The 20,350-nt window shown below is 50.6% G+C and overlaps 1 protein-coding gene across 4 annotated transcripts in view; it reads right to left on the bottom strand.

Annotated features, from left to right (window-relative positions):
- Window positions 1-20,350, bottom strand: part of RTN4R (reticulon 4 receptor) — a 74,005-nt gene that overhangs the window by 39,146 nt on the left and 14,509 nt on the right. The gene's annotated exons all lie outside the window — the stretch shown is intronic.

Below are 20,350 nucleotides of genomic sequence, written 5' to 3'. Positions count from 1 at the left end.
AACCCTGCCTCTTCCCCAGATCTGTGAATCTGCCAGGGCATGTCTGAAAGCAATAACTGCTCATCACAAATGCAGCACCCAGCCGGTGTCATAGCTAAAGTCACAGTGCTCGGATTGCACACCCGCAGTAAATGTAGCACACAGCAGTGGTCTTCTGCAAGTCCAGAAGGGAACTGGCCCATGCTGCAGCACAGGGAAAGCAGGGTGAGAGTATTGCCCCAGCCTAAGACCATCCGAAGTGAGTGGGGAGAAAAGTACAAGACTGCTCACAGCCAGGGGGAGCCCTGGTGTCCCCCTCCCCACTGATGACCAGGAGCAGCTGCAAAGAACCTAAAATGATAGCAACAGCTAGGAAAAAAGGTGTGAGATGGAAGGCACGTGATCTGCCTCTCCCCTAAAGACAAGCTAAAATAGGTGACCTGATAAACGCATCTAAGCATTTTCAGGGAAGAAAACTAGAGGGTAGTCAGAGCCTCTTTAATCCGGGAGAGGATGGCAAAGTAAGACCCAGCAGTTTAAGGTCGCAGACAGAGAAATAAAATCAGAAATGAGTCACAGTGATTAGCCACAATGACGAGCAATAGAGGGAAATAGCAGCTCCTCTGTCTTCCGATGCCTTCAAAGCCAGACTGTCCAAATGCAAGCTGCATTCCCACTCCTAATCTTGCAGGTCCAGCAGGGCCAAAGAGCTGTACCAGCCCATAGTGCATCGCTCGCATCCCTGCTGTAAAATGTTACCGATGGGAAATAAAAGATGTTGCCCTCTTAGAGAGCCCTTGCTATGGCACACTGCCTGCACAGAAGCAAGCAAGGCCCTGGACCTTTGCAAGTGTAATACTTTGGAAGTATTTCCTGTTCTCTCAAAGCATGACAAGGGCAGTCCACTGCTGGTCCCTTGCACCATCCCTCCTCCAATGAAACTCCACAAGAAAAAGCCTGGAAGGAGTGATCTGAGAGATGCAGCAGCCAGTCCCTGCAGTGTGGCAGCCTCAGGCTGTACTTAGCACTCTGACATCTTTGTCCTGGGCCATTTGCTCGTGAGCTGAGCATCACCTTCTTGTGCCAGATTTTCAAGCCTCTCCCCACTGCTTGGCATCACACACAGAGCTGCTGCTTGCAGCACCTCCTGGTTTAACACCATCTGCAACATCCATTCCCATGCTGCCTCTGCCTGCCTCCAGCTCACTAATGAAGCTGTTAAATAAGAAACGCCAATTGCTGTGCATGTCCCTTCTACCCCACGCACAGCCGTAGCACCCCATTCCTGCCTTCTGCCATTACCCATCCCTACCCTCCATTTACAGCCCTCCAGGCAATCTTTGCTCTTTATGACAGTGTTTACAATCCAGGCTGTTAAAACTCAGCCTGAGACAAAGATTTCACGCGAATCTGTACCAAGTATATTAGTAAATATCAGTTTTGCACAGTCTCTTCGTTTTGTAATTCCAGTCTAAAGGACAGAGCCAGCTGAGGTGTTTTGGTGGTTTTTTTTTGGAGCATTTAGAAAATGCAGTGCTTTTAAAGGACCACCCTGAGGTATCACAACTATTTTGGCAGAGCTCCACAGCTCGAACACCCCAACACAATTTGCTTTAATTTCCTTGTTTTCTGAACCCTCAAACCTCTATTCTAAAATGTATCCTGTAGTTTCATTTTTATTGGTGGAAAAAAATAATACTCATAATGCCTGAGAATTGCAGAAAGCAAGATGCTTCCATGTTTGCAAAGCAGCTGGGATTGCATTTCCTATCCATAAGAAAATGGGGGGGCAGTGGTGTTTTCCATAGGAAATACAAATGGGAGATGAGGGGGGCTAATGCTGAAATTTTCCACAGAATACAAATGCAGTTTTCTCAGCATTTCTCCTGAATGATCATCCTGTCTTTTTAGCAGGACTAATTCCTTATAATCCCAGGGTGCAGCTTGCCCTTGTGTCAGCTCTTTTTTCAGCCACAGATCCTGAGCTTTGCAGTGTCAGAGCAGTGTTGCCAGGAGTTGTGCCAGAGCAGAACTGGGTCCCAGTCAGCCAAGAGGCCTTTTTTTCCAGTTGCCCCTTGTCTACTTGCGTTGGCTTTATATAGTGGAAAGACCCCACCTGACTGTCAGGAGATGCATGCTAAGCACCTGCACGGATTTGCTGAGGTCCAGGTGCTGCGTGCCAGTCCCAGTAACCTATGGACACCGTGTTTCCCTCTTTCATATTCAGGGAGGCTTAAGCCATGGAGCTGAACCTGCCGACCACTTCCAAAGGAGTGCACACAACTCCCAAAGGAGAGACACAACCAGAGAGGATCCTTTGGTCTGGAGAGGGAAGGTGAATTCACGGCTCAGCAGAACACAACAAACGTCCAACTGGCTGGAGCACATCTTCTGTTAGTGAAAATAAAATGTAGACCCTTAATTATTAATCAGTTCATATGCAAAATAGGTATCATAGCAGGATGGGGGAGGGGGAACACATTGTTCCTTAAGAATAAATATTTAACATGATACAGAACAGCATGAATTTTTAAAGAGAAGTTTTTGTAACTGCTGAGGCTCTTGAACTGCTAAAGAAGCAGAACATCTTCTAGCAGCAATGCCAGCTTCTGGAGCAGGGAACAGCCATTTCCACACAGCAGACTGCAGAGGAGAAGGAAGGATGCAAGAACCTGGGCCCCAGGAACAGCAGCTTTCCAACTACCACCCTCCCGTGCCCACAGCAAAAGAGCTCTAGCCCAACCCCACAAGTACAGCTGCAGGTTGTGGAGTCAGATGAACTGCAAAAGGGACGGGGAGAGCAAAGGCCCAGGGTGCTGAGGTGCTCTGGATGTTTATGCTTTTTGGGAGGTGTGAGAAGGCTCGTGCTTGCTAGCCTGTGATGATGATGATGGACGCAGCAATTGAACCCAGAGGAGCATTTCTAGCCCCTCTGCTGCTCAGGGCTTGCCCAGCAGCTCCTGTTGGGATGCCACTGCTGTGATCTCCAGACCCCAAACTAACTTCCAGCTGTGAATATCTGGTGTGGGCCTCAGGACCCTGCAACCCCTCTGGGTAAAGGAAACGGAGCTGGAGCAATTCCACACACCAAAATTTAAACCTGAAACTAAGTAGATCAGCTTCCCAATCAGTGAGAATCAGTGAGGCCTCTCGCTCTTCATGCTAGGTTGGATGAGCTTCAGGAAATCTTCTCGAGCTCCCTATTCACTGCCAGAAGCTGAGGGGCTTTGGATACCTCCTCCAGTTCTTTCCTGTCCATGGATTCAAGGTCTGATGCAAGCAGTGCTTGGAGCAGGCTGCAACACCAGTGTGAGGCAGTGGCAGGGTTGTTTCCTCCCTGCTCCTGAAGTGAAAGAGTTAAGGCAGCTACCTTTGTGAATGAGCCAGCAGCTGCTGTCCCTGCTCCCGGTCTTCAGGATGGTCCCCCCCTCTGCCGATGGGCTACACGAAAGCTATTACACTCTTCCTTGATATACACCTCCCATAAATCCAGGGACTATAAATTAGGGTAACCTTCTGCTTTAAGGGCTGTCTGAGCTCTGCAAAGACATCCCAAAGTCAGGCAGATCCTTGCTGAAGACACCAGTACTTTGTCCTCATTTCCCTGGGGGACGGTGGCCCTGGGGCAAGAAGCAAACACGCCCAGCCCAGGGGCACAGCAAAGCCATGGCAACTGCTGTATTTCTGCAGGGACTGACAGGACATCCCACTCCTCCTGCCACTAGGATCTGTCACCCTTCCTTGCTCTCTCCTACCAGGAGACACAGCTGCTCCCTGCCACTGTCCCCTGACTCTGGTTTGGGTGAGCGACTGTCTCGCTCTCCTACACCGAATGCATGGGAATGAGTCTTCAGCATCGCCTCTCAGAGGTCAAAGAAAAGGACTGTAAAACAGATGCAACGCTTCCCTGCTCATCTCTGAAAGCACGCTACCCTGCGATGAGTCTGCACTGCAACTTGGCAGGAGCTGAGACAGCTCTGAACCAGCACCGAGCCTGTTCCTTCCCACCTCCCCTACACATAAGTGGGTCACTGTAGCCTCACACCGTGTGTCTGTGCTCAGGATCTGGCCCCTCCACTGCCTCTCCAAGACTCCCCAAGCTCACTCTGCCTTGTCTAGACCTGCGCCGCTGCCCACATGTGCTCCAGGATGTCCTGGGAGCCCCAGGAATGAAACTGGAATCTATCTCGCTGGGTCCAGCCCCAGGCTGCTGGCAGCACAAATCAGGACCAATGCAGCCCCAGGAGAACAGGACCCACCAATACCCCTGGGGCAGCAGAATTCCCTCAAGGTGTTACATTCCTTCTACAGGAGGCATTCACCTACCTCCTGTTCACTTTGCTCCTTGCTTCTCCTTGTGCCTCTCCTGCCTGCAAGATGCTGAATGAAGCCATGGAGGACACAAGAGTTGGAAGGTGACAAGCAAGAACAAAAAGATATTGCCAAGGGTCTGTTTCACAAGGGACACCACTTTCCAGACATTACCCAGCTTTGTGCCTTGATAAGATCTTGTTTTCACTGAACCAGCATGTGCATACATGATTTAAAAACACACAGGACCACATGCAGGGCACTACAGAGAGGATTTCCACTGCCATGGGCTGTCACAAACTGAGAGGGTTCAACACAAACTTGCCCAGATCCACTTGGGATTGACACCTGGTGAGAGTCTCATTCCCAAGCTAAATCTAAACCTGAAACTAAGCAGATCAGCTTCCCAACAGAAAACACCCCCAAGAACCCAGCCTGCTCATCTGCTTCTGGATGAGAAATCTAATAAAGTCATTGAGGTGAGTTAGGGCTGGGCACCATTATTCTCCCCCAATTTGTGCTGTCAGCCCCTTGTAAAACATGACATATGACTCTGAAAATTCATCTTGGGCCCCAAACAGAATTTATTCTGCTGTAAAAAAGAAATGTGCTGAAAGAGACAGTGAACAGCAGCCCAGGGACCTCCATGCCACTGAAAACACACACGCACTGATCTCAGCAAACAATTGATTTTATTCCCCACTGTCGCCATCCGTCTCTGCTCTATCCATTGCCAGATCTGGCTGGCAGGAGAATATGAGTTTTAAAGGTCACCACTTAATGATGTTAAGGAGCTGTCCTCCTTCCCAGATAAAATACTGATCAATCTGTAATATTTCTGACTGGACTCTGTTCATGGAGAAGATACAGGGGGATTCTGTTCCCCTTTGTGTTCCAAATATACTTAAAGCCCTTTCTGAAATGGAGCTGATAACTCAGACTGGGGACTGATGCTGGTTGGACCTGACACCTCATGCATCCAGCTTGCAGGCAGGAAGCCAGCAGAAGGGGTGATGAAGCGCAGTTTGGATTGCTCTACAACATAAAGTGCTATTATATTCTTACAAAACTTAATGTATAAGATGTTCAGCTATTGCCTCTCCCATCACCTGTGGAGAATTAAAGCAGTTAGAGCGGCCCTGGACCGACTTTTCTCCCTGCATTTCATGCTCCTGGGCTCAGCAGAGGGCTCACATGATGGCTTAGAGGTGGAGGTGCTGGAGCTCTGCTGGCACGCAGCAAACTCTCAGAGCTGGAAGATCACCTTCCCATACAGCTCTGGGAGGTCTGGGACCCTGAGCAAGCAGAGGGACAGCATCACCCTACCATCCTCAGCATACACCTCCATTCCTGAGAGTATCTCATCCTGGGGACTTTGTGTCACTTTTGGAGAGAGTGTCAGGCTGAGAAACATTCTTCTGGTGATGCTGCTTGCGAACCACTCTGCCAAGACCTGCACGATTCTTTGCTGAGCCACTTCCAGCCTCTTCTCAAAGCACAGTGGCCAAGAAGAGTTTGTTGAATGGGTCTCATAAAACCAGAGGAGAAATCCTGATTCCTTATAGCTAAATCCCTGTCCACAAGGCCCAGCACCATTCCTGCTTGCAAGGCAAATCCTGGGGAGCCCTCCCACAGCCCACATGTGGGACAACCCGGCCTGGGCTTTGCTTGCTTGGAAAGGCAGCTTGATTTAAACATTTGCCTCCTGAGCCCTCTGCAAGCATACCCAGCAGGAAAAGGAGCAGCAGGGACCATCTCCCACCCCACCACCCTCCAGCCCACTGCACACTCAGGCTCTCAACCAGAGGCAGCTCCCTCCCATGTAGCTGGAGAAAAAAACAGAAATAATTTGAATATCCAATCTTCAAAATGAACCAAACAGCTCCACTCAAATTTACACCAAAGCACTTAATTTACTATTGGATGTGCAGCCTGAAACAAGCGCTCTACCAGAGGAAACCTATTTATAATTTATTCAGCAGCCAGAACATTTTGCAGTCTTTCAGAAGTCCTCACAAAGAATGCCAGAGACAAGGGGCAAGAGTATTTTATTTATTTTTTTTTTTTTTTAAACAAAGTGAGTGGGGTCAACTCTGAATTTCTAAAGCATCTCAGAGGTACTCAGACTTTTAAAGCTCTCCAGAGATGGCATTCACATCTTTTCTTCCATTCTTGCTCATTTTGCTCTGCAAAGTAGATTCCTCCAACTTTGTCTCACAAACAAAACCACACAAACCTTCCCTGCCATGCCCACAAAGTAACCAGGCTCCAAAACTCTTTGCTTCTTTCAGCGAGGACAAAGACCAAATTAGAAACATCCTAGATCTGTATTTCTGAACAATTCCATGTGAAAATAATCTATATTTTACTAATCTAGGCCACGAGTTTAAAGCAGCCATGAAGCCTGGTTTGTACACATAGGCAAACAAAAACAGGTCAATATATTTCTTTTTCCCTCCAGATGGATTTCATATGAGCTCCCAGAGGCGGCTGCAGTTTCAGCTGAGGCTGAATGAAGCTGCATTGCAGCTGGGAAGACCTTCAGCTCACTGAGGCTTCTGGGTGCTTTCCCAGAAACTCCTAGAAGGGTCACTGAATGATCATTTCAACCCATGCCCTATTTTTGATGGAGCTGAGCAGGGTCAGAACAACCTTAGTCATCAACAGGCGCTCCATGTTTAAGTATCACCAGTATTTTGCAAGCAGACAGAGTCCCAGGCCAAAGTCAGGCCCCCATCATGTTCAGTGCTCCATCTGACACAATCCCTGTCAAAAAGAGCTGGATTTATCCCAGGAAGAGGGGGTGGAGGCAGCCCCAAGGCTCACAGGAGCTGCACTGCAGTGCTGCAATAGCAAAAACTCTGAGGGCAGCTGCTGTGCTGGGTGGCATAGGGGTGAGGTGGCCAGCTTGTCCAGCTCTCAAAGGCATGGGAGGAGCAAGGGATGAGATTTAGCAATAAATATGACCTTTCGTGTTTATTTTACCCTCTTCTGACAAAGTCTCCAGTGTTATAACCAAGACCTCAGCCCTTGGCTTGGCTAGAACAGCCTGCTGCTTTCATCTGTAGTGCATAAAGTGAAGTCAAAGGTGATTTACTGAATGGAGTGCCCGATGACTTCCTGCGAGCAATGCACAAAACTTCACCATCTGCTGTCTCAGACAGATCCGGGCATCTGCAACCCCGAGCAAGACTGAAAGTGTCCATCTGGAGAGCTGGGATGCTCTTGTGGTGGCTAAAGGGAAAAATCCCCCCCTGTTACACACTGACCCAGCAAGCAGTGGGGAGAAAACCTGCAGCAGCCCAAATAAATCCAGGCTGTCCCAAGGGCATCAGCCTGCCAGAGCAGTCTCCTCACCTGACACGCAGCCTGCTGAGCCTGCAGAGCTGCAGGATTCATACATCTGGGCCTTTTACAGCTGCTTGTTGACAAGGAGGTTGTAACTCAGGGCAGGAAAGGTCCCTGTGAAGGTGAGCCACAGCCACAGCCGCTACGCGCACCACGGGAAGCAGAAATCATCCAGATGTTCCCCCAGCTTCCCCCTGGGCTCAGAGGCCCCATCCCACTGGCTGCGTCTCAGGCTTTAAATAACCAAGAATAACCAACAGCTCAGGTTTCTGCAATCAGCTCACGCTCACAGACATAGAGCATCCTCCCGCTCAGGAAGAGAAATATCACTGCCATCCATCTGACCTGGAAAAGCAGCTTAGGGGTAAGCATGCAGATGAGAGTAGCAGGGAAGGAGACAGCATGCCAGAATTAGCTGCCTGATGGAAAGGGGATTACATGCTTTGGCATGTCCTGGGGACAGGCCAGCAGCCAGGGCTGGCAGGCAAGAGCTACTGGGGATGGGAGGAATAAAGAAGTCGGGGAGGTGGAGGCTGGGGATGATGGGGCCCTGTGGCATCATCCCAGCTCAGATGCTGCTGGCAGGCGGCAGCCGCTACTCAGGGATCAGTGCAAAGGCCCAGAGCACAGCCCAGGTAGAAGGCTGCAATCACAAGGGGAGGCAAACACCTTTGCTTACAACACCCAGAGGTTAGCAGGGTGTTGAGGGAGCTCAGAAAGTCACAGGAGGGGTACACGACCTGGAGATGCACACTGATGATATTCTGTCAGGCAGTGGGGCAGCAGAGGTGGCAGGATGTGACCAGATAGGTTTCCCCAGAGATTTCTGTGATATGGGCTCTCCAGCAACTTACCCACCCTCACTTCATCGCCCACCCAGCCGGTGTTCCCCACCAGCACCCCACCAGCATGTGTGGTGCTGCCATGAGGCTGCATCCCCTTTCCCAGGGAGGTCTGAGCTGTCTCTGTGTCCCCATCCCAAAGCACTTAGCCCAGATACACAGCAGAACTGTAATCCAGCAAGGTAGAGGCAGAGATAGGAGGTGTGTTCAGAGGTGATGCTAGGCTCTCCTCCAGAAAATCACCACGCTGAGCACAGGGTCTGAAGACAAGAAGATGCTCGTGTCCACAGCTTATGGGAGGAGAGTACAACAGAACAGGAGGGGCTAGAGGCTGACATGGGAGAGGTGCTTTGCCAGTGATACCCTGACTATGAAGCAGTGTGGATAGGAAAAAAATAGAAGCAAGAAACATGACAGATTAATGGGCTAGGGCTGAAATACGAGATTAGATATTTTAGAATATGCCTGCATATTCCAGGTGCTCTTTAAATTTGTACAGTCTAGTTACTCTATTATGTAAAATTTAATTGCCTAAGAAATCCATACAGCTTCATGCTCTCAGCAGCCAGAGTAGGGTTTCTTTTTTTTCCTATTCTTTTTTTTTTTTTTTCCAGTCTTTATTCAGGTTGGTTTTAAAGATTGAAATATGAGCTCTCCTGGGTAAGGGAGTTTACTAAATCAAGCTCCACCGCTGGGTTGGGAGCACAGGAGGACACACAGCAGTGGGTACCAGCAGGGTCTGCATGGCCAGGTGCCTCTCTTTGCTCCCAGAGCATCCATCACCCTGCGTGGCTCTGGGAGGGATGTGGAGGGTGCAGGGTGCCAAAAGGGCTGCTTCTGCTCTGCTTTGCCCTGTGCTGAGCAAGCGCTTTAGGAGCAGAGCCACCAACCTGCAGACCACCAAGGATGGCCAGCAGCCCCCTCTTCCCTTCCTTACTCTCCCGAGAAGCCTGCACAGAAGGATGGAGAGGGAAGGGCTCAGAGGCAGTATGATTAGAAGAGACCCGCTGACACTCACTTTGAGCTCTGGCAGCAGTTTCTGAGAAAAGTCCATCTCTTTTGCCTGATCTGCAAGGACGAGAGGATCAGGCTTGATCCCATACTGGGCAAAGAGCCCATCTGGCTGGGAGAAAGCTCCTCATCAGGGGCCAAATGCAGAAGGCTGTGAGCCACATCAGTGGACAGCACTTATCCGCTCTGCATCTCACTCAGAATGTCCCTTCTGCCCCGGACTTACCCCATCCTGCTGGTAGTCCTCTTGGACAAGACGGCAATGCAGCCCCGAACCTGTCAGATCCAAGGGCAAGCAACAAGCTTCTGCGACATCCCAGTGGCCGAAGTGAGAGTAATGAGGCACCGGCAGTGGTTTGGGAACCATGGGATCCCAGCACCACCTCTCCAGGCAGAGGTGCAGAGGAGATGCTTGGCCACCTCACCCCACTCCCACTGAGCATTCATGTGGCTGAAGAGTCATCAGTCACTGAAAGCCAAAGCACCAACCTGACTGTGCTGCTCAGGAAATGCTGCCTGCAAAGCCATTCATGGCCCTCTTAGAGCTGTCGGGCAGAACTGGGCATGCTGTAGTGGTAGAAGCAAGTAATCCCTGCAAGAGACACTCAGCCTCGAAGAGGGAAAGCAACCAACAAAGGGATATTTAAGGTTGCTACTGAGCACTTAATATAGTTTATATTTACAGCTTAATGGCTTTTCAGCATCACTAACTTCCATTCCAACAAAAAGACTTCTACTGTATTGCCTCAGCTTAAGTGCTAACTACATCTTCACATTAATAAATATTTTAAAACAGTGGAACTCTAAACTCCTCTGGCACAAAGCCGGCATCTGCTCAGCTGGAGCAAGCTTTTGCACATGAGAGAGAACAGATGGAAAAACACCTTCCGGATCCCCAGGACCACATCAGCAAGGAAACTCTCCAGCCCCACGCTGGAGCTTCTCTGCCAGGGGGGAGAAATTCCCCCTCCTCCACCTCACAAAGCAGTGGCCTCGGAAGCCACCCTGCTGCACCCATTCATCCCACACCCTTTTACACCTGAGCCCTAGGTACTAGGTGCCTGATCACCTGTGTAGGACCCTCATACCCCGAACCCTCACATTCACCCCAAAGCCTCAGATCACAGAGCAGCTGCACGGGTACAGCAAGGAAATCACAAGCTTAGAGAATCAGACAGACAGAATTAGCTCCAGAAAATAGGTTTAGCTCTGTCTTTGCTCAAGCCCGAGGGGGTCACAAAATGAGCAGGAGACAGAGACATCATGAGAGTCTGTGGAACAGACCTTCACTGAGTTAAGGACCATCTCAGGCCTACCAGCTTGTGACCAGTTTTTAGTGCAAGCCTTAAAAACGCTTTCACAAGCACAAACTCACAGTGCGCAAGAAGCACAGCACAGAGAGCCATGCTCACATGAACTATCCAGAGAGGGGCAGACAAATTGGATGAACAGGCTCTAGAAAGACCTGCATGTCATCTTGCACAGACCAAGTTGAACAGTGCACCTGAGCCACAGTCTTTTACAGAGTGTGCATCTCATGAGCTGCTGCCCAGGACCGTGGTCCAGCTGTAACACAGAGACACTGCTCCACAAGTGCAGGGTTTTCTCATGGAAATGTCTCCAGAGTGCAGTTAGCACTAGCTCAGCAGGTGGGCTGCACTGGCTGCATTGGCCCAGCTTGGCACACCACAGGCTGCACTGGCACAGGGAAATGGCTTGGGCCAGGGGAACAGCAGGGCATTGGCAATGACTTGCCACTGTTTAAAGGGAAGGACAAGCAAGACCTGCTAAACCATACCAGACATCAGCCAGGGGACTTCAGAGATGCCCACCAAGGAAGCTAGGTGCAGGTGACTTTCTTCTCTCTGTTTGCTTTTTGTCTACACACAGTCCAGTCTAGGCAGAAAATATGCTGCCAGCCTGGGACCTTCTCCTTGTCCAGCCCAGCTTCACTGTGACCATGCCCAGGAGCTCAGCAGCTTCCAGCACAGCCCTTGAACCACTCCAGGCGGTGGTTCTCCCACAGTGACAAAGCTGCCAAGGAACAGCACCAGCGGGGACAAGCAGGGACTAGGATGGGCTCCTGACACACGTTAACAGTTTCTGCTGCTCCACAGGCATCCTCTCACTCATGGGTTTGAGAAGCTCTGTTCCTCCAGAGATCCTTCATCACGCAAACAAAGACATTTCTAGCAGACCAAGATCCTGCAGACCACAGAGCTAGGTTGCTGAGTTGTCCACCCTCTCCCTGCTGTTAAACACAAATTCCTGCACAGCCTCCTCAGCTAGGAACAATGCTGCCCGTGCTAACTACGTCTGCCTTTTCAGATGTAAAGCTCTTGCTGCAAACTTGTCCTTTGGCTCACGGTGGGGGATCCCTGTTGGCAACAGGAGCAGGCAGCGGCACCACTCTGGTGTGCAGCAATAGGATGTGGTTTTGTGTCCCCTCTCAGGGACCTAATTGCACAGTTGTCACACATGCACGCAGAAATGCTCCTCTGTGTATCCAGCAAGCAAAGCCATAGCTGAGAACAGCAAGTACACATCAAACAAGGAGTGGGTCATCGCTGCTTTTAATTGTCTGCATGGTTTGCTACAGGAGGGAGGGGTAAAAAAAAAAAAAAAAAAAAAAAAAAAAAAAAAGCAACACTTTTCTCTCAAGGATTCGGCTCTGTAAATGGCATTATGCCTCTACTTGTATAGGAAATTTTACAAAGCTCTGTTGAAGGAAAACCTTGACTCGTATGGTGCAAGATAAAAATCCTTAGCGTTCACAAATGAATGTACCCATCTGCTGTGCAACGTATTCTCTCTCTCTCTCTCAAAAAATAGAAAGGATAAAAAAAGAAAAAAGTGAATTGAACTTTGGATGCTTTTCATTTCCCTACAATGTGCAGCAAACTGTGATTCCTATTCATTAAGAGAGAAGATTGACATTCATTATAGTGTGCATTAAATTCCTCATTCTTCTGCTACCCTCAAAATTAGTCTACAGAGGGTAGTAACCAGTAATTTCTATATTGAATTTCTAGTAACTACAGTGGGCTTTTTCTTCCAAATAAGCAAGGCAATTATAATAAGACACTCTTCTTCCTGAAATGGTAAAACAGGCAGTGCCATTTGAAATCTCTGCTGCTTTCCTTTACAGCTGCAGTTAGACGTGTGTACAAGCAGCTCACATGTTAGCTCCTGAAGGCATTTGGGAATAAACCCCCCTAACCCAGAGCACAGGCAGCTCTGCTGTAGTTGCCACTCTCTCCCAAAATGTCTTCCAGCTCCGGCTGTGTGCAGCCTTGATGCACGGATATTGTTAAATATAGGAGATGCATCAGTCCTGCCGTGCACACATGGGCCATGGCAAGGAAGCCGTAAACGTGTCTGTATCCATGCCTCAGGATGCAATGTGTGCTAGAACTTCACAGCTGAGGTCTCCACAGAAGTGCCTCTGTGCAGACAAGCCAGGAGCTGGCTCCCCCATCGTGTCTCCCTCCTCTCCAGGTGAGTGGCAGAAGGATTAGCCCATCCATTCCAGCTGGCCAAGCTCAGCAGCTCACAAGCACAGCAGCAGGCACAGCACACTGTGACCCAGCCCCAGGGCAGGACTTCTGGACTCCCAGTCCCACCCAGCCCCAGCCCACATCTCCTCGGCTGCGCAGGGGTTAACTCACTCTCCCCTGGGACCAGATTGTCTCACGTGTAGGTTAGTCCCCACTGAGATCCCTTATCTCTGGAGATGTTGGTGGGGATTCAGATGAATATGATCTCAGCAGTGCAATAAGTGTAATTAGCTTTTGTGGTTTTAACCAAGCAGCCCCATCTCTCCTCAGACAGCAGGGGACCTGCAGACACTGCACACAGATAAGATATCACAGGGCAGACTGTCTCCAGAACCAAGCAAAGCAGTGTGAGGAAAACAGTAAAGGGGACAGACCCCTTTGTCCCTGCAACCCACAGCTTTTGACACAAGATGCATTTAAGGGAAACCATCTCGGTTTGTACAGGCTGTAGCCGGTGGCAGGACCAACCACTGAGGGCACACAGAGGTCCATCCACCTCCTAGGGAGACTTTGTGGCCCCTCTGGAGAGCAGAATATACAGTATCTTCAGTCAACCAAGAGCACTGGTACGGAGGACCTCTGGCCCTGCACAGGACCTGCATCACCTCCCCATGCTCTGGAGGACAACCAGCCCCCACCAGCCTGAGGCACATCCAGGAGGCAAAGCTCTCCAGCAGGGCCCCATGTTCTCTGCTCCAGCCCATGCATCCTCCTCTGCCCCAGAGGTGACCATGCAGTTGTTGCCCCAGTGCTGGTCAAATTGCTCCTGAGTTGAGCTGGAGCAGGAGCTGTTCCTACATGCCAGGCTGGCCATAGCCTGCGCAAATATCATCTTAGACAGCAGAGAAGACAGTGTAGAAGTGTTACAGAGTGCCAGGATACACGTGCTGGGGTGCTTTAACATGGTCAACCATGAAAGACCCATCAGGATGTGCGTCCTTTATGCAAAGCCTGTTGCCACACCTCTCTAGACCTTCAGTGCTGCCACGGGTACACCAAAGCCACAGCACAGCTCTCCAGCAGAGCAGGGACTCCCTGGGCACCAAGCAATATGAGGACTGGGACTCCAGGGGTGTCCCAGGGCGAAGATATGCAGGAGGAACACAAAGCCTGAAACACAGAGTGGTGCCCTGTCCTACCAGCTCCAACAGGCCCTATTGAGCACCTTCAGAGTCCTCTAGATGTCAGGCAGTTCCTGAAGGTTTGAACTGCCCTCCAGGCTCCCAAGAGGCATGCCCCAAGCAAAGCAGGCATCAAGCAAGAGGTGTGAGCCAAGCTCTGCTGCCTAACCAGGAACAGATGACCACTGACGGTGCCAGAGGTATGGCCTGGTCACAGCCCTGAACCACAGTAACCAGACTTGTCACCCTCCGTGGAAAGGGAGTTACAGTTCAGCAGTGCCTGGAAACCTTTATCCTGAGTTCTCAAGGGGGTGGGCTGGGGTGACCCCCAAGGGTCCCCTTGCTCGGGACAGAGGACACGGCTACTCCACATATTGCAGAGCTGCCTCAGACACAGCTGGAGAGGTCCTTGTGAGAGCCATTACCACATAGAATCATAGAATCATAGAATATCCTGAGTTGGAAGGGACCCTTAAGGATCATCAAGTCCAACTCTTGACACCGCACAGGTCTACCCAAGTTCAGACCATGTGACTAAGTGCACAGTCCAATCTCTTCTTAAATTCAGTCAGGCTCGGTGCAGTGACCACTTCCCTGGGGAGCCTGTTCCAGTGTGCAACCACTCTCTCTGTGAAGAACCCCTTCCTGATGTCCAGCCTAAACTTCCCCTGCCTCAGCTTAACTCCGTTCCCGCAGGTCCTGTCGCTGGTGTTAATGGAGAAAAGGTCTCCTGCCTCTCGACACCCCCTTACGAGGAAGTTGTAGACTGCGATGAGGTCTCCCCTCAGCCTCCTCTTCTCCAGGCTGAACAGGCCCAGTGCCCTCAGCCGTTCCTCGTATGTCTTCCCCTCCAGGCCTTTCACCATCTTCGTAGCCCTCCTCTGCACACTCTCCAACAGTTTCATGTCCTTTTTATACTGTGGTGTCCAGAACTGCACACAGTATTCGAGGTGAGGCCTCACCAGCGCAGAGTAGAGTGGGACAATCACCTCCCTCGACCTACTAGCGATGCCGTGCTTGATGCACCCCAGGACACGGTTGGCCCTCCTGGCTGCCAGGGCACACTGCCAGCTCATATTCAACTTGTTGTCTACCACGACCCCCAGATCCCTCTCTTCTAGGCTGCTCTCCAGCGTCTCATCGCCCAGCCTGTACGTGCAGCCAGGGTTTCCCCGTCCCAGGTGCAGGACCCGGCACTTGCTCTTATTGAACTTCATGCGGTTGGCGATCGCCCAGCTCTCCAACCTATCCAGATCCCTCTGCAAGGCCTTTCCACCCTCATTCGAGTCCACAACTCCTCCAAGTTTGGTGTCATCAGCAAACTTGCTCAAAATGCCTTCTATTCCTACATCCAGATCGTTTATAAAAATATTGAAAAGTACCGGCCCTAAAATGGAGCCTTGAGGGACCCCACTGGTGACCGCCCGCCAGCCTGACGCAGCGCCATTCACCATAACCCTTTGGGCCCTGCCCGTTAGCCAATTGCTCACCCATCGTATGATGTTTTTATTTAGCTGTATGGTGGACATTTTGTCCAGTAGGATCCTATGGGAAACCGTGTCAAAAGCCTTGCTGAAGTCCACATGAACCCTTCTGCTCCTTCCCAAACCACCTGCTGTCTGTCCAGACAGGGCAGCCTGAAAACAAGACTTTCTCACAGAGAGGCAGCAGTTGTACTGCTATTCTGAGGCCAGGCTCCAAGGTCCCAACCTCCAGTGTCCCAAAGGGGCAATCTCGTGGCTGTCTGGAGCTGCCCTGCAAGGCGCTGCAGGGCCAGGAGACCAGGGAGGTCCTCCTCACCCAGGGGGTGAATAACCAGGAGAGGATGCAGGTACCACGAATGGACATCGTGGGTTTAGGAGGGGCTGAACAGTCTGCCAGTGGATGACAGATCAGCATTTCAGCCCCAGGGCAGGTGAGGAATAGAGTCTATTATAGACAGCAGCTGTCTGGAGCCTGTCAGGGCTTGGAGATGCTATATGAGGAATATGTAGATGCTGCATCATTGCATGGTGAGCTCTCCTTTAGCCATGCTGATTTGTGAGTTCAGCACCCAGACAGTTGTCACACACATCACCTCGTCAACCCTCAGCTGGCACACATTGGGAGTACTGCTGGGAGTAAAAGGCACTTTGGGCAAGGCACACTTCACAGTGTGCTCAAACATCATGTTATCAAGGTGGGCCGAGCAATAAACCTTGTGAGGGACATTCAGACTTCTGAACCGACAAAGCAGGGGACTCAGCTGCTTTCTTGCTCCTGAAGAAACTGCACCATCATTGCCAAAGTGCAAACTGAGATAGCTTTAGTAAAAAAAAGGTGACCTCCTCTCACTGGCTTGTTTCCCACGTCAGCTATTGCCCTTGGTCAGAGAGACCAGGAAAGCTCAGCCTGTCTGGTAAAAAGCAAGACAGAGAAGATAGGCAGAGGTGCAGGTCTCTCAATTTGATGCTTCTCCCCAAAGTACCCACGTGCTAACATGAATTGAAATGTCACATTCCCCAGGGCATGCTGATGGGCGACACCAGCACAGCCATCCAGATCCAGCAGAGGAAATACTCAGTGAAATGGAAATATTCTTCATTGAGCTATTGCAAAAGGAGTCAGGGACAGAAGAAACAAAACTGCCCCATCACCCAGAAAGCCTTTGGATCTTCCTGCTGTCTCCTGGAAGACAAGCGGATGATAAAGTCCCTGTTTTCTGAGCCTAAGTTCCTTTACAGGACAACTCATGGGATTTCCCTGAACTGTTCCATCTGGAAGTAGGGCATTTCTGTTCATAGCTTTTCAGGGACATAAACTCACCATAGCTCTGGATGTGAGCTCCCCATCCAGGAATCCACCTCCTTCTTGCATCTGTGTATTAACCACACCTGCAGCTCAAACTCCAGCATCCTTTCTCTTCAGGCAAGTGAGTATTCCCTTTTTGAGAGGCATTTTTCATCAGAAAACATGAATATGGTGGAAGCTCCATCTATTAGGACTGGTTTCAAGAAAACTTGGTCAGGATTAGGCTGTCTCTAGGCCAGGAAGCTACTTCTAGTCAAGGAGCACACAAAGTCCAGAGATGCCCTACTGGTCACAGCAGTACCCCAGGCTTTGGAGCAATAGATCCCAGTTTGCCACTGGGTTAAAAGCATGCTCTAAGCAAACCATTGCTGTGAGGGGATAACAAACTAATCTCCATCTCTTTGGATCTATTCTTCTTTGTGTACATACTTTGGCATTTTTTCAGTCCAGAATGCTTGCAAAGCTTCAAGGCAGGCTGACTTGTGGTTAATCTGGTACAGGGCCCTCTTCTGCCACAGGGGTTTAAACCAGTGTCTCTTGGGTGACACAACTATTAGCCACACACTCTCACATTGCACAGGACAGGTAAACCCAATCCTGCACTGCTCTGATCTTTCCAACCATACCGGGGAGACAAAGACCATGATGCCTTTTCGGTCCCCGAGCAGCCACTGTGAAACATCTGGCCAAACCAAGTTATTTTGTAGTAGCTCGAGTGCTTAATTACCAGATCTGAGACCAGCAGCTTTCCTGTGCAGAAAAGCTTTGCTGTGCTGCCTCGGTACCAGGGAATTAAGACTGCATGGGCAGCATCCTCCCCACCTCACCTCATTGCTCTGCAACTCTGTGTCCATCCCTGTCCCGTGGTCCCTTTCAGTGCTCACAGTCGTTCTCCAGAAGACTGTTGTGTTTATAGTTTATTAATTAAGGAGATTTTAATACACCTGTGATGGATTTGTAATGGCTTTTATCAGAATTTACAGGGAGTTATAGAATACATATCAGAGTTTCAACATTCTCTTAATTAGCACCCAAGCAAATAAGAGTGTGCTAGATCTGGAGATCTTCAGGGCCTCAAGCTTGCTGTCTCAGAGCCACTGGAGATGTGAGTGTAATTTCAAACAGTTAAGGCTGCTTGGAAGGGCACCTCCAAGGTATTTGTCATCACTTTCAAAACCCTTATTTACTCTCCGCTGTTTCCAAAAAACCCTCTGGGAGCTGGGAAATGAATCTATTTTCCTACCAAAGCCCATCACATGGACATCCTGTCTTGCTATTTTTAGGGATGCTTGTGAAGGTAGGCTGCACCCTGCTCTGTTATTTCAGGGTCTGGATAGCTTGGAACTGCCCATGCTGACTGTTACTGGGGGGTCCTGGAGGAGAGCCCAGACGCATGCCTTGTCTCATTCTTTGAGAGCTCCTGCACTGCTGACCCCAAAACATTTGTCTTACACAGAGGCAGATGCACACTGAGAACTGCAATAACTGCAAAAAGCTGCGGGGGACACCCTGCACCAGGGCCACACAATTAGAGCCATCATCAGTGCTCCCCAGGTGTGTTCTGCTTCCCCAAAGCCACCCGTGAAGCTGCCAAGCTCTGCAGGTGGCACAGCCAACACAGGTGTGGTGGGAACGCTGCAGAGAGAGGCACAGCCACACAGGCTGCAGCTCGTGACAGTAACAGATCTGACATGACGGGGAAGGCTGCAGCACGGATGGGCCAGCAACCACAGCAGGGCCCTCCTGGGATGTGGATATGGTCCTTGGTTATTCAGCCATGCTGAAATCCATCTTCTTTGCACTGTCACTCCTGCCCACGCTGTAATCACACCTTTATTTTGCTCTGTAGACACCTCCCAGGGGCAGCCTGTAAACTCAGCCCTTCATCTTAGTCTCTAGCCCGAGCTAGGATGGTCCCATCAGTCACTGACAGCCTCAGCACACAGGATTCCCTTCAGCTCCTCATCTGCTGCACATGCAGCTGGGCAGGGGGCTCCCTCCTGCAGCACCATCTGGATCAGACCCTGCCGAGCTGCTCTCCCCGAGGTACAGGACTGTGCCTGTCCCCAGCACTGCGAGCAGCTCTTGCCACTGAGATGTGTCCCTGCTGACAGGGGCAGATTTGGGGCACGGGGCAGCTTGTGCTGACTGCGAGGCTGAGCACAGGAGCTGCTGCCTGCAGGGAGTATCTCAAGACTCCCCGGAGGATCCAGCTCCTCATCTGTGTTCCCAGAGATGGAGCATACACCACTGATGCCCACTCCCCTCCCAGAGGTCCCAGCTTGATGCCCAGAGTGACATTTCCCAGGAAGAGAACAGCACAGTAAATTCAAAGGTTAAATTTGCATATTTCCTGGTGCTGCTCAAAAGAGCCAGGCAGCTGTTGGAGATGGACTGCTGCCAGACTGCTGCACAGGGAGCGCCAGCACCCTGTGCCCACCAGGGCTGAGGGATCCTTTCAAGTGGCACCGTGCAGCCTCTGCAGGGGCCTCTGGTTCTGAGAGGCACAAAAACAAAGGACCACGAGCAGTGGAGAAGATGAAGTTTTGTCCATGCATCTGTAGAGCATCCCAGGCCATGGAGGAAGATACCTCCTGGGAACAACCAGGACTGGATGTGTCCTAGGAAGAAGCAATGAAGGCAATTCTGTATTAACAAGCACGACATCTGCTTTCAACAGTGTGCCTGGGACTGCATCTCTCCAATAATGCACCCAGGGAGGCCACAAAGAGTCTCTGCAAAAAGCTCCAAGGGCTACAGGCTCAGCAAAACGCTGCACATTAAATACCCTTTATAGTGCATGCAGGAGGACCATTGAAAATTCAAATGAACAAGCCAGGAGTGAATCACACGACAGGGGAGGGTTGGCTTCAGCTGAGCAGGAGCAAAGCAGCAGCCAGGGAGGGCTCTCAGTGGGATAGGGCTCAGGCTCAGCCACAGGCTTCTGAAACACAGTGAGAAACTCCTGCAGCACACATGGTGGGAGAAGCAGAGGGCCTCCCCCAGAGCGTGGGCACAGGACCACCCGGCAGCACCAGTTTCCCAGCTCAGCAAGGCTGAGTGGCTCAGCATCAGCCTTTTGGTAATGCTGAGCAAAGTGTATCCACCACTGATAAATGTGCATTCAATATTCAGCTTTGCCTTCTACCTTTTCTTCCCAAGCCCTGTTTATGCTCCTCTGGACCTTTATGTCAAGCTTAGAAGAATAACACTCACTCTCTCATCTGCTTAGCAAGTTCCTCTAAAGCAAGAAACCAAAGTGGAGATACTGAAGAGGGAGAAGGTCTCAAGGATGCACCTGCACCCACAGCGCTGGGCTGAGGAGAAAGATGGACAGTGCTGAGGCTGGTGGCACCCACTGCTTGTTTCCTGAAGGAGCCACGCGGCTGGC

Source organism: Anas platyrhynchos, chromosome 16 (assembly GCF_047663525.1).
Source record: "Anas platyrhynchos isolate ZD024472 breed Pekin duck chromosome 16, IASCAAS_PekinDuck_T2T, whole genome shotgun sequence".
In the NCBI taxonomy this organism is placed as follows: domain Eukaryota; kingdom Metazoa; phylum Chordata; class Aves; order Anseriformes; family Anatidae; genus Anas; species Anas platyrhynchos.
Note: the sequence above shows the minus strand (reverse complement) of the source record. Positions and strands in the feature narration are given on the sequence as shown.